We start from the raw sequence: 13,618 nt of genomic DNA on the forward strand, positions 1-13,618 counted from the left end.
ATAACATCCAGGTCACCGTCTGGAAAACACCCAGGCTGAGAGAGTTTATGGCGAATTTTTCAAGTTCTTTCATGATATAAGATTTATTTTTCGAATATAGCTATTTTAGGGCGGTTCAGTTTGTTAACTTACACTGTCTGGAGTAAAAATAGGACATTTATACACAGATTATACACTGAAACTATGAAAATGTGCACTGATTTTAATATACATCGAGGGGACTAAACAACTTTAAAGATAATATATTTTTCAAAACAAGCTTTTCCTGGGACAACGTTTCGCTCTTGACAGAGTTTAGCAAGAGTGTTAAACTTGATCAAAATCTTAACAGGGCGAAGCTTTGACCCAATAAAAGCTTTACCTGCAGAATGTGTGTTTTCTTCAATGCACCTCGTCTCGTGAAGCACCTTGTCTCGTGAAGCACCTCGTCTCGTGAAGCACCTTGTCTCGTGAAGCGCCTCGTCTCGTGAAGCACCTCGCCTCGTGAAGCACCTCGTCTCGTGAAGCACCTCGTCTCGTGAAGCACCTCATCTCGTGAAGCACCTCGTCTCGTGAAGCACCTCATCTCGTGAAGCACCTCGTCTCGTGAAGCACCTCGTCTCGTGAAGCACCTCGTCTCGTGAAGCACCTCGCCTCGTCACCTCGTCTCGTGAAGCACCTCATCTCGTGAAGCATCTCATTTCGTGAAGTACCTCGTCTCGTGAAGCATCTCGTCTCGTGAAGCACCTCGTCTCGTGAAGCACCTCGTCTCGTGAAGCACCTCGTCTCGTGAAGCACCTCGTCTCGTCGTGACGCACCTCGTCTCGTGAAGCACCTCGTCTCGTGAAGCACCTCGTCTCGTGAAGCACCTCGACTCGTGAAGCACCTCGTCTCGTGAAGCACCTCGTCTCGTGAAGCACCTCGTCTCGTGAAGCACCTCGTCTCGTGAAGCACCTCGTGAAGCATCTCGTCTCGTGAAGCACCTCGTCTCGTAAAGCACCTCATCTCGTGAAGCGCCTCGTCTCGTGAAACATCTCGTCTCATGAAGCACCTCATCTCGTGAAGCACCTCGTCTCGTAAGCAGTAAGCACCTCTCATCGTCTCGTGAAGCACCTCGTCTCGTGAAGCACCTCATCTCGTGAAGCATCGTCTCGTGAAGCACCTCATCTCGTGAAACATCTCATTTCGTGAAGCACCTCGTCTCGTGAAGCACCTCGTCTCGTGAAGCATCTCATTTCGTGAAGCACCTCGTCTCGTGAAGCATCTCATCTCGTGAAGCATCTCATCTCGTGAAGCATCTCATCTCGTGAGGCACCTCGTCTCGTGAAGCACCTCGTCTCGTGAAGCAACAAAGTCTCATTTAGACTCCGTGACGAGGCCTCAATAAGGAAGTTCACAACTGACCTAGAGATTGTTGACTGGCCTACAGAATTCTCCAAGGCCAATGGTACTGATGACTGGACAGACATTTTTCTTAACAAATTACTTAGACTATACAACAAACATTGTCCTATAAAAACGAAACAGATCACAAACAAACGGCTTGGTTGCCCATGGCTAACCAGCACCATTCTGAAATCCATTGACAAGAAACACCAATATGAAAAGCAATATAGACAGGGCTTAATACACAAAGATATTCTTAAACACTATTCATCAGTTCTCACCAAAGTAATAAAGAAAGCCAAACAACTATACTACTCCAGTAGATTCACAGACACTAGAAGAGATATAAAAAAGACCTGGAAAACACTCTCTCAGATTCTAGGGACCCACAAACTGAAAAAAACAAGAATATTGTCCTATTAAAACACCACTACATCCCACTGACACAGCTAACAAGATAAACGACTTCTTCTCAACCATAGGATCTAATCTCGCCAATAAAATCCCACATACTAATGCCCATGCCGGGGACTACCTGGATGGGAATTTCCCAGATTCCTTCTATCTTGCACCAACTGAGCCCTCGGAAGTCACCGAGATTATAAAGTCACTTAAAAACAACTCAGGGAATCTGTCTAATGTCCCACCATTACTGTACAAGCGAGCGGCCCATATCCTTTCGCATGCTATTTCATTACTTTTTAACAAGTCACTAGAAACTAGCACCTTCCCGAAACTACTCAAGATGGCAAGGGTTACACCAATACATAAAGGTGGTGACCCTACAGACTTAAACAACTATAGGCCAATATCAAACTTACCAATGCTATCCAAAATCTTTGAGAAACTCGTGCACAGGAGACTATATTCATTTATAACAGCACAAAACATACTCAACCCCTGCCAATTTGGATTTAGGAAAAATAAAAGCACTAATGATGCAATCATAAAAATGCTAGATCTGCTTTACACAACATTGGAAAATAAGGAGTATCCACTAGGAATTTTTATTGACCTAAGAAAAGCTTTTGACACAGTAGACCACGACATCCTACTCCACAAACTTGACCATTACGGTATAAGAGGCCATGCGCTTGCTTATTTCAAATCTTACCTTACTAATAGGTATCAGTATGTTACCATTAAAGACACAGCATCAACAACACGGCCACTTGATACTGGAGTTCCGCAGGGAAGTGTCCTTGGTCCCCTGCTCTTCCTCATATACATCAATGATCTTCCAAACGTATCCCAACACCTGAAACCCATTCTCTTTGCTGACGACACGACTTATGTCATCTCTCACCCTAATCTTGCCACCCTCAACACCATTGTTAACGAGGAGCTGATCAAAATATCGACTTGGATGACAGCCAATAAACTTACGCTTAACACTGACAAAACCTACTATATTATGTTTGGAAGCAGAGCAGGAGATGCACAAATTAACATTAAGATCGACAACACTCTAATTACCAGACATAATGAGGGCAAATTCCTAGGCCTATACCTTGACAACAACCTGAATTTCAGCACCCATATCCAACACATAACCAAAAAAGTATCCAAAACAGTTGGGATCCTCTCCAAGATACGATACTATGTGCCGCAAAATGCCCTTCTCACACTATACCACTCACTTATTTATCCATACCTCACCTATGCTATTTGTGCTTGGGGATCAACTGCAGCAACACACCTAAAGCCAATAATAACCCAACAAAAAGCTGCAGTAAGAATAATCACTAAATCTCATCCCTTGCAACACACCCCCCCCCACTCTTCATAGATCTAAACTTACTCCCTGTTCAGTACATCCACACTTACTACTGTGCAATCTACATCTACAGGACCTTAAACTCCAATATCAACCTTGACTTAAAACGCTTTCTTGATAGTTGTGACAGAACCCACAGGCATAACACCAGACACAAACATCTCTACGACATTCCCCATGTCCGAGTAAACCTTTACAAAAATTCAATGTATGTCAAAGGCCCTAAAATCTGGAACACCCTACCTGAGAACTCTAGAACTGCAGACACATTCATCTCCTCCAAAACTACCATTAGAAAACATCTTATCTCCCTGATAAACCCTATCAACTAACTACACGAATACCACCTGGTGGTTCACACTTACACTCACTCACCCATTTGACCATAAACAGAAATATTAATCTCAATCTTAAAATAATGAATCCTATGATACTCCAATACTGAAACTATGTACTGTGCCAAAACAAAAGCATTCACATTGCTAAACTCACAAACTAGTATTTAGTCACTTAGCCATAATACCAACTTACCTCATAATTTGTAATATTTTAAAATAAAGAATTAAACTAAGTCTGCCCGAAATGCCTAGCCATGCTAGGCGTTCCAGTGGTACACTCTGTAATGCCTAGCCATGCTAGGCGTTCTAGTGGTACACTCTGTAATCATTATTTAACTACATGTAAACCACACAACAACCAAATTCTGTAAATTCAACATTGTAATCTTTATAGAGAATAAACTTTGAATTGAATTGAATCTCGTCTCGTGAAGCACCTCGTCTCGTGAAACACCTCGTCTCGTGAAGCACCTCGTCTCGTGAAGCACCTCGTCTCGTGAAGCACCTCGTCTCGTGAAGCACCTCGTCTCGTGAAGCACCTCGTCTCGTGAAGCACCTCGTCTCGTGAAGCACCTCGTCTCGTGAAGCACCTCGTCTCGTGAAGCATCTCATTTCGTGAAGTACCTCGTCTCGTGAAGCATCTCGTCTCGTGAAGCACCTCGTCTCGTAAAGCATCTCATTTCGTGAAGTACCTCGTCTCGTGAAGCACCTCGTCTCGTGAAGCACCTCGTCTCGTGAAGCACCTCGTGAAGCATCTCGTCTCGTGAAGCACCTCGTCTCGTAAAGCATCTCATTTCGTGAAGTACCTCGTCTCGTGAAGCATCTCGTCTCGTGAAGCACCTCGTCTCGTAAAGCACCTCATCTCGTGAAGCGCCTCGTCTCGTGAAGCATCTCGTCTCATGAAGCACCTCATCTCGTGAAGCACCTCGTCTCGTGAAGCACCTCGTCTCGTAAAGCACCTCATTTCGTGAAGTACCTCGTCTCGTGAAGCATCTCATTTCGTGAAGCACCTCGTCTCGTGAAGCACCTCGTCTCGTGAAGCATCTCATCTCGTGAAGCATCTCATCTCGTGAAGCATCTCATCTCGTGAAGCATCTCATCTCGTGAAGCATCTCATCTCGTGAAGCACCTCATCTCGTGAAGCACGTCTCGTGAAGCACTTCGTCTCGTAAAGCACCTCGTCTCGTGAAGCATCTCATCTCGTGAAGCATCTCATCTCGTGAAGCACCTCGTCTCGTGAAGCATCTCATCTCGTGAAGCATCTCATCTCGTGAGGCACCTCGTCTCGTGAAGCACCTCGTCTCGTGAAGCACCTCGTCTCGTGAAGCATCTCATCTCGTGAAGCATCTCATCTCGTGAGGCACCTCGCCTCGTGAAGCACCTCGCCTCGTGAAGCACCTCGCCTCGTGAAGCACCTCGCCTCGTGAAGCACCTCGTCTCGTGAAGCACCTCGTCTCGTGAAGCACCTCGTCTCGTGAAGCACCTCGTCTCGTGAAGCCCCTGGATTTCAACTTGGGAGAATCGGTAGAAATTACTGTATGTTTACCTTCTCCTTTCGCCTCAACCTAACAGTGAATAGCTGCCTGAGCGTTGGCCGACTGATGTGAATCGCATTCTGGGGAGGTAGAATACTTTACCATTATTATTTTTATTCGAATCTCTATACCCGTGAGGCAGGTCTTATGACAAAAAAACTGTGATATCAGTTCTAGGAGTGTGAACTACATTAAAATGATATTTATTACTGATAAGAACAAGTAAGTACTTTACACACCAATCTCAATCACTTATTCTACCTTCAATCTTCTAGTTTTTCAATATATTTTTTCCTTGTGAGATATTTTTACTCTACCTTCAAAATAGAGATAAGTTAATCTAATCATAGTTTTGATGGTCGCGTGTTTTGCTCTAATCGGTATGCGATAGCAGCGGCTAGCAGATAGAGGAGGTGTAAGAAACAGATGAAGTAGGAATCAAGAAGAACAGTAAGTATTAAAGGAAAAGTGAGCTTCTGAGGGAAGTAAAACTCTGAGGGAGCCAGAGTCGGTAGGCATTATGTACTATAGTCCAGCATCTTATTGTTGTATTGTAATTATTGTTTTTGCGGGGCAGAATAAAGTCGATGATGCAGCACGTGGAACGCAGCAGCTGCAACAATCAATTTCATAACATTATCGTGATAGATAAGTGACAAACTCCGTCATGTTGAGTGTACAAATTAACTATCATAGGGAGCTCTCTGACCCAGGAGCCCATTCGAATCCCCTCACACGAGCCATTTCGAACTTCCCTGGCACCAGTTCCTTCAAACACCCCGGAAATGGGCTATTCAGACTACCAGTACCACTCCATTCGAGCTTCCTGTCACCAGCCCATTCAAACACCTTGGCAACAGCCAATTCGAACCCCTTGGCACCAGCCCACTCCAATCCACGGGCACCAGCCCACTCCAATCCACGGGCACCAGCCCACTCCAGTCCACGGACACCAGCCCACTCCAGTCCACGGGTACCAGCCTGTTCAGAGCTTTACCCCGGGTCCCCTCAAAGGAGGTTCCTTGACGCTGGTGAGGGGCTTTTGATCTAGGGAATTGGATCTGTGCTCCGGTTCCCCGAATTGAGCTTGAATATCTTCCATCCCCCCACAGGCACTGTATAATCCTAAGGGTTTAGCGCTCCCCCATGATTATAATAATTTTCCCCGGGTCTTCCTGATACAAGCTCGTTGAAATTTTCTGACCTAGCTCATTCGAACTCTTCACTTCAGCGCGTTCGAACCCAGTGATTCCAGCCTGTTCGAACCCTTTAATTCATACCATGGGATTTCTCCTGCCACTAGTTAGTTCGAACATCTAGGCAGCAGCCCGAAGGAACCCTTCTCTTGGCACCAGCCTGCTCGAACCCCCAAGCAACAGCCTATTAGAATCCCTTTAAATTCTCCCATATACCAGTCAATTCAAATTCCCCACTACTGACATAAACCGTTCAAACTCCCTGTTCAAACGAGCGATCAAACCCTCTGACCAAATCACGGACCACTTTCATTATCTGCATATATTTATCCTGATGCATCATTTCCTTAAGATAACAGCCCGTGTTGTATAACCACGATGATTATCACGATGACTTAGTAGCGTAGGAAGAAAAATATTTATTATTGTATCGTAATATTATAAAACGGTTTTGGTTATGAGGTTTAAAGCCTGTCAAACACACGAGAGTCATAAGACTGTATGTTCTGTTATCAGAGTGCTGCTACTACTAACTTCCTGTCTTGCCTTCCGATCGTCTCTGCAGTTTGGACTGGACAAGTATTCTGGATATATCGAATCATCACTTAAAATTACCTCTCCATGTGTGGGTCACTGGCGAGTCAAATTGCTTCCCTTATTAAGGATACTTCAGTCTTTAAAACATTGGGTTAAGGGAAACTCTCATTGCATGTACGCTGGATGACGCACACTTCTCTGTACGTATACCCATCAAATAATTTCCATTATCCTGTATCGTAAAATGAACAGCATTGTGTTTTAGTGTCTGTTCGACCAGAGGGAAGTACTTCCCGTATTCCATAACCTCAGTCCTCTGGACTTCAGTACAAGAGGAGCTACAGCTGGTCTCCCTTGAGAGTCCTAAGAACAATTTAACTCTCCCATATGATCCAGAAGCTGGATATCAATACTTTCGAGGTCCAAAAGGTTTATCTCGATACACTCAAAGAGCCTAAGCTTGTAGTTTAACCCCCCTCGAGGTGTGGGTCAGTAAGCACGAGTCTAACTGCAGTCCAGTACAACACTGAAAGTTGAGATAAGTCGAACGAAATTAGAAGTGAAGTCTCGCATCGAGTTTTAAACATATTTTTACTTTAACGATGTCTATGTTAGATTCACAACCACACAATAAGTTTGGCAAATTTGCACTTACAAAGCCCTGCGGATTTTCTTCAGAGTGTAAAAGCTGAATACTTTTCTAAAGGTTGCTTTCAACGCACATTCCGAATTTTCCCAGGTCGAAGATTTTTTATATTAAGTTTTCTTAACTGTATTCATAATAATACTTCATAATTATTTAATGTAAGGCAATATATTGCTTGTGATTTAAAACAATACACAGACATTAATACATACTAAGATTCATTGACTGCATATTACCTTTAATACAGATAAACTAGTGGTTACAAAATATTTGTAACTGAGAATAAAATACAAAAGGGATATTAAATCTAATCACGGCATATGTGTACCACATCGAGTTCTGATGGACGGAGGGGATGGGGAAGAGGCAGACCGAAATGACCAAATTTTACGGCAAACAACTACCGATATATGAGAAAGTAAACAGTTAAACCCGTCAACTGTTAACATGATGGTATGGGATTAGCATAAATGTCCGCTGTCTCACACGCCACTGTCATCTGTACCAACGGCGACAAATAATATTCTTGCCATGTTTTCTACAGATTTATTGTTATATGTCTTCCACAGCGGATACATTCCGAAAGCAAAGGCAAAAAATTAGCATCATACTCACAGCCTCCTAGTGAAAAAAATGAAACAGAAATAAGAAATTAAAATTAGATAATAAATATAATGCAATTTCTGCATATATGAAAATTATTGAAATTTAACAGTAGACATTTATTCCTGGTTAACCTGCAATTATGAACAGATTAAAAAAAAAAATCTTATTTTCTCTACAGAAAAAGCCGATTATTTGTACTTTTAGCGTTTTCTCGTTCAATTTTTACATCAACACTTGTGTCAACATCTTTTCCCCACCCACCGTTCAATATCGAATATTCAATGGTCACCAGACAAGTTTCATGTGGCACAACAATATACGCGAATGTGTCTCATATATCTAACAAATAAAACTTACATGGATATACTTCATTGTTCAAAAGATTTCAAACAAATTTTCACTAATAAAGTTATTCTTTCTCCAAATTTGTCTCTATGTTTTTTCATTTTTTCCGCAACTGAAGTCTCTGAGGCAATTTCCCCGACTGCCTTCCACTTCGTGTCCCCAGCCCCCAAGCACACCCCCCCCCTCTCCCCCAGACACTAGATTTATACTAGTCAGGAAAAATATTCCACTAATAAAAGGTATGTATGTGGGGATGAAAGGAGGAGCGAGTGAAGTTGAGAGCAGGAAGTGCAAGACACTAACTCGGAGACAGGGAGGACACTTGTCGTGTTTCGATTGCCGCACAGTCTGAAAAAAAAGGAATCTCAGATATCCGTAACCCCAGCTCCCACGTTCATCAATGTGAGCCAAAGGCACAGTAGTTTTATGGCAATATCTTGAAGAAGCAGAGACATTTCTACTCAACACCCCCTCAAAAGGCCAAGGAGCTATAGATCTGTGCAGCCCTTCTAAGATGTCCAGGAACTGGACCTTCAAGAGCTGGACCTTCAGGAAGTCTAAGAGCTTTACCTCGACACTCTCAAGAATTTCAACAACTTTAGTTTAGAGCCATCAGAAGGCCACGGAGCTGCAGATCAACATCCTCATGAAGCACAGGAGCTTGAGCTCAACTCAATTCCTGAAAATATTTAAACAATAAGACACTGATAAAATGGAAATAAATGGTATCAAATACCGACACAGTGGAAATATAAACACATATGCAGTATAATGTGATCCTTTATTGACAACGTTTCACCCACACAGTGGGCTTTTTCAAGTCACACACAGATCTACCTGGGGTGGAAGGTACGGGAGTAGATCTGTGTGTGACTTGAAAAAGCCCACTGTGTGGGTGAAACGTTGTCAATAAAGGATCACATTATACTGCATATGTGTTTATATTTCCAAGACACTGATAAACCGAAGATAGTGGAAAGACGCATGGTACTTCTATAAATATATCTTCGTCAGTTATGAACGTTATACCTCAGGAAAGAATAAACTGAGTTTGTCAGAAAACCTAAGTTAGCATATTTTTTTGTTTTTTTTTTCGTTTCTGAGTTACAATCGATATTCAGTACCCTGAGATTCTTAAGATATATGGTTTATTTTAATTTTTCGAAAAACGGTCCACAGTAGGGTTATCACAGCTACCAACAATGTATGGATTTGGATTAAATTAAGCTGAGTAAGGTAAGATATACTACAATCAAAAAGTGGAGTCTATTTTAAAAGGCATTTTACCTTATCACACAAAAACTATCACATCTATTTATTCATCAAAATTGGCAAATAGTCACCTACCAACCGAAAACCAATGCAAACTTTACGAATCATTGTCGAGTTATGGAGAAAAGCCGCTTCCATAATCAGGGTCATGCACGGGTCAGAGGTACTGTGACTAGGAGATCGCTGGTACTGGGTTGTGGAAGCAAGCGTTTGCCCTAAGCGATTCCGGATTCTGATGACGCACCGTTGGGCATGCTAGGGTTCGTTTAAGGGTGCAGCAACACTCAGTTCGGGAGCATGAGCGCAAGTCTCGTCAGTCATAGGTTTGGATAATAAAATTATAGGCAGCTCCGAGGAAAGATGTAAGGAAATCACGTACCCACCCTGAACCATGATTACTCTCATGGCGAAAGGCAGCGTTGACACCTACTCTACCAAGTGTTGCACCAAGCAAAACCAACATCGCCCCTCCTGAACTGGCTGAGTTCTGGAGTTGCCATGCTGGAGGGACAAATACCGTTCAACTGATAATAATGGCTAATGATCAGAAATGCTAAGATTCATACCCCTTCGGTTTGGCACTCCAGGATCCGCAGCCAACCTCCGGTAATACTGCAGTCATCACAGGTTATACAGGATGATTGTCTTGTGTTTCCGGTGGGCACTTAGCACGTCCTAAGATAATCCGATTCCAATTCAAGTGGAGGGACAGCCACCACAGCACCACCGACGAAGGCTGCGTTAGAACACAGCTAAAAATGATCATTTTTCAATCATCCTAAGAGCTGAATTTTACAGGAAGAAATTTACCTACAAATGAAGCCAAAAGACACGACGGTAAAGTGGTTTGGGGGTATTTAGTTTCGATCCATGGAAGGCGAAATGAGGTTCAGTTCCTTGCATCAGGAGCCCTTCACAACAAGAGACCCCCCTCCGCCCTTGAAGGACCAAAGATGGACAGTACACAAATAACCCGCACGTAAGAAAGAAGCTTAGGTTGTTGTATGCTCCTCCTCTCTCCTATGTGCGGGTTATTTGTGTATTGTTCCAGTCACGGTATTGTGTCTTTTGTTCAAGGAAGGATAGAGTTGCTCCTATTCCATTGATCAAGAGTCCTTCATAGGCAACAAGGCACCCCCTTGAAGGGAAGTACTATGCTATTGCACTTCTAAACACCCTGGTTATTTGTTGGCCAGAGTCTGGGCAGGTAGGGAAGCCTTCCACACTGTCCATATTAATCAGTGAAACCTCTCCCAGCGGGATCACAAGAGAACACCACAGACTGATATATTTTGAAGCTGTGGAGTTTTGGAAGGCACCAGACTTTTACAAGATAGAATTTTGACGATATGATGAATATTAAAACTATTTGGAATGTCTTGTTTGTTTTGTTTATTAAACCGTCGTTACTATTACTTAGTACAAGAAAGTTTAAATATGCTTCTGCAGAACCCGGTTTTATTACTTTATTTTTATGTAAATAACATTCGTCAATTTCTTCAGTACCACGTCCTTCCCATTTCCCTTCACTTCTTCCCCTTCATACATTATTTTACTACATTTCCCCAGCTATATTTTCTTCATATTCGCTTTTTCTTCTTCACGTATACATTTTTCCTACACTTCCCCACCTCTTTATTCCCTTCCCATTTTTTTCCTCTTTCTCTTTCATGTAAGCATTCGCCTTTTATTTCCCCAGTCTTATTCCTTCCAGTCCTTTTCTTCTTTCCTTGGTTGTCCTGAACTGGACGTTGCGGCCGGCAATCTGTAACAATATACCAGCAGATGTTGCTAAGCTTGTTATATGGGGTGGAAACACCCTCTCCATCACCGGAAATCCGCTACAGCTTGTGAAATCTTTAGTTGTTTTACCCAGGCATGAGAGGAGGAGAAGAAAGCTTCACCATTTGAGAGCTGCTGTGATGAAGACTCGGAAACAGTGTGAATTTTTCACAAGTGGACCTAAAGCTACCGGATCACGAAATTTAAAAATTTCCTAGCAGAAATTGTCATTTTTTTCACCATGGGAAATTAGAGAGATGCCGCAAATGTAATCAGCGATGTGAACTTTAATAATTATTTAGTCTGACAAATAGACAGCAGAGAGTTTGCATAAATGGGGAGAAATCAGAATGGGGGCACGTCACAAGCGGTGTTCCTCAGCGGTGTTGGGCTCGTTGTTGTTCACAATTTACATAAACGATATAGATGAGGGAATAAATAGCGACATAAGCAAATTTGCTGATGACACCAAAATAGGCCGTCCAATTCATTCTAATGAGGACACTAAAGCACTCCAGGATGACTTGAATAGACTGATGCAATGGTCGGAGAAGTGGCAGATGCAGTTTAATATTGACAAATGCAAAGTTCTAAATGTTGGACAGGTAAATAACCATGCCACATATAAACTAAATAATGTGGATCTTAATACTACTGATTGCGAAAAGGATTTAGGTGTTCTGGTTAACAGTAATCTAAAACCAAGACAACTGTGCATTAGTGTTCGCAATAAAGCTAACAGAATTCTTGGCATCATGACTAGTAGTATAAATAATAGAAGTCCTCAGGTTGTTCTTCAACTATATATATCCTTGGTTAGGCCTCATTAAGACTATGCTGCTCAGTTCTGGTCACCGTATTACAGAATGGATATAAATGCTCTGGAAAACGTACAGACGAGGATGACAAAGATGATCCCATGTATCAGAAATCTTCCCTGTGAGGATAGACTGAGGGCCCTGAATCTGCACTCTCTCGAAAGGCGTAGAATTAGGGGGGGATATGATCGAGGTGTATAAATGGAAAACAGGAATAAATAAAGGGGATGTAAATAGCGTGCTGAAAATTTCCAGCCAAGACAGGACTCACAGCAATGGTTTCAAGTTGGAAAAATTCAGATTCAGGAAGGATATAGGAAAGCACTGGTTTGGTAATAGAGTTGTGGATGAGTGGAACAAACTATCGAGTACTGTTATTGAGGCTAAAACGTTGTGTAGTTTTAAAAATAGGTTAGATAAATACACGAGTGGGTGTGGGTTGGGTGTGAGTTGGACCTGACTAGCTTGTGCTGCTGGGTCTGGTACAGTGCTCCATCCTTGAGTGGAGGTGACCAGACTGGGTGGGTCATTGGGCTAATCCGGGGGGGGGTCATTGGTCTTATCCGGGGGGGGGCCATGGACCTGCTCCGCATGGGTCAGTAGGCCTGTTGCAGTGTTCCCTCTTTATGTTCTTCCTATGCAATTCCTTCCCGGGTTCCGGGAAGGAATCGAAAGATCTGTGGTGAGCGCTCAGGGATGAAGAAAGATTAAACACTAAACACTAAAGCTGCCTAAACTTTTAAGAAAAACTAGCATTAAATTCTCAGACTTTCGAGTTATCAGCATGGAAGTATTAACCTGACGGGAGACTTAATGCGAGGATAGATAAGGTCGGAATTGCCAGAGTGCTTCAGTCTCTCTTCTAAGTGCGTGACTTGATGTTAGTGAAGAGTTATTGATTCAAGGAATTGGAGCTACCATGTCCTTTGTTTAAACAAAATCAACTCCCATTTCCCTTAAGTCTCAATTCCCATTTCCTTTAAGTCTCAACTCCTATTTCCCTTAAGTCTCGTTGCCTCATACTTGGTATGTTTCCATTAAGTTGTTTTCTGCATTAAAACAAACCTTTTTGTTTCTGAGCTGATATTTTAAAAATCTTGTCTACAAATATCTACATTAGTTATTATTTTATTAATCCAATACTGCATTAATATTTAATTTAATAATAGTATATATATGTACAGGTATAAATATATATTTCTCCAGGCGCTGTATGACTCCCTACGTGTTTAGCACTCTTTATGAATGTTATAATTATAAGATCTTGAGGAGACCAAGAGTTTTAGCTCAGCTTTAGCCAAGAATTTGAAACCTGATGACTTGTAACCATCCAGTAGAGGAACTCTCCATTCATCATATTCAGCCAAAACCCTAATTTATTTAATAAAGTGTCAAATTGGG

The sequence above is a fragment of the Cherax quadricarinatus genome, chromosome 51, assembly GCF_038502225.1.
Source record: "Cherax quadricarinatus isolate ZL_2023a chromosome 51, ASM3850222v1, whole genome shotgun sequence".
Taxonomy (NCBI): Eukaryota; Metazoa; Arthropoda; class Malacostraca; order Decapoda; family Parastacidae; genus Cherax; species Cherax quadricarinatus.